This window comes from Haplochromis burtoni, unplaced genomic scaffold, assembly GCF_018398535.1.
Source record: "Haplochromis burtoni strain Fernald_Lab_line unplaced genomic scaffold, NCSU_Asbu1 Contig_742, whole genome shotgun sequence".
Taxonomy (NCBI): Eukaryota; Metazoa; Chordata; class Actinopteri; order Cichliformes; family Cichlidae; genus Haplochromis; species Haplochromis burtoni.
This window is the reverse complement of record NW_024583103.1, coordinates 21,165-22,543: the sequence shown is the minus strand read 5'-3', so window position 1 is coordinate 22,543 and position 1,379 is coordinate 21,165.

Genomic DNA, 1,379 nt, shown 5'->3' with positions numbered 1-1,379 from the left:
GTGGAGGGAACCTGTTACACCTGAGAACACTGACTGCAAGATGCCATATAATAATTGATAACCTTAAATTGGGCCAACTTTACAGGCTATGCAACTAATTTTGTGCTAAACCGTCTCCTTCAATCCAAAGCAACATGCATAATTGTTTGCAAAGATAAATTTAGCCCTAATTACTACATTATGAGACAAACTCTGTGACTACAGAATTTCTTGAGGATGTCTTCATTTATTTTGCTATTTTCTAGTGACATCATCTGTTAAAGATAACTGCACAAGCTTGTGAATGATCTCTTTTTAGTCGCAGTGACGTGAGGGAAATCTCTCTAACTCACATCAGCCCATCTGCTCTGGACTTTGTTTGTACTCATATGTGACGTCTGTCATGCCAGCATGAAATGTGATGAGTGAGTGATTTTAAAAATCTGAGTGTGTTTGTGGCCTAAATTCACTGGATGTTTCATAACTCGTCTGAAGAATTACAGTAAGAAGGTCAGGTTTCCTGTCACTGCTTTTAAAAAAAACCCACAAAGCAGCTAGACCCGAGGAAGTCGGTGGGTGTGACTGCTCACATCTCTGCTCACGGCACAATGGGTCAAATGTCTCTACGACTCCTCTGTAAGTACGAAAAGCTTTATTTACCTACATTTACAGCTTGATGAAAAAGAGCGGCACAATTAAATAAAATTTGACTCACAGAAAGTTTCTAAATTAAACTTTTGCTTCATTAAACGGTTTAAAAATACGGTTTAAGTAAGTGTTGAATTACTTTCTCACCTCCATCTATAACCTACATCCTGTCCCTGAAAAACACTTTCTGTTTGTCACTGCTGCACTTTTTTTGCTTGACATTTGGAGTTTGAAGCAAAACTTCACTGAAGCTCACTGAAACTTTGCCTCTCTTTGCAGTTCTGACCTCACTGATCTGCTGCACAACAAACCAAGGTTGGTGAACCTGTTATAGGACAAACTGACGTTGAAAGGTTAAAGGTGAAACGGGAAGTTTTTGGTGCTGAATATTGTGCTGTTCTAAAACAAAATCAAGTCACAACAGAATGAAGTGGATCCAATAATGAGCAGAATAACCTGCAGAATGAAATACATTTATCAGCACTTCTTCATAATCAGCACCCTGAATTCAACAGAAATACCCAAAAATTATGGTAAAAGTTTGAAAAAAGAAACAAAAAATCCTCTTTAGTTTCATTAAGACAGACCTTCAGAATTATATCTGCACAGCCAGCAGCTGGTTAACTAAACCTGCAAGCATCTGTCAGGCTTAAATACATAAAATATGTTAACTGGGTCGTGTTTTGCCATCTGATAAACCTTCCAACTCATTAATCCATTGCTACACTCTTGTATTGTTTTTTTCTTCTGCA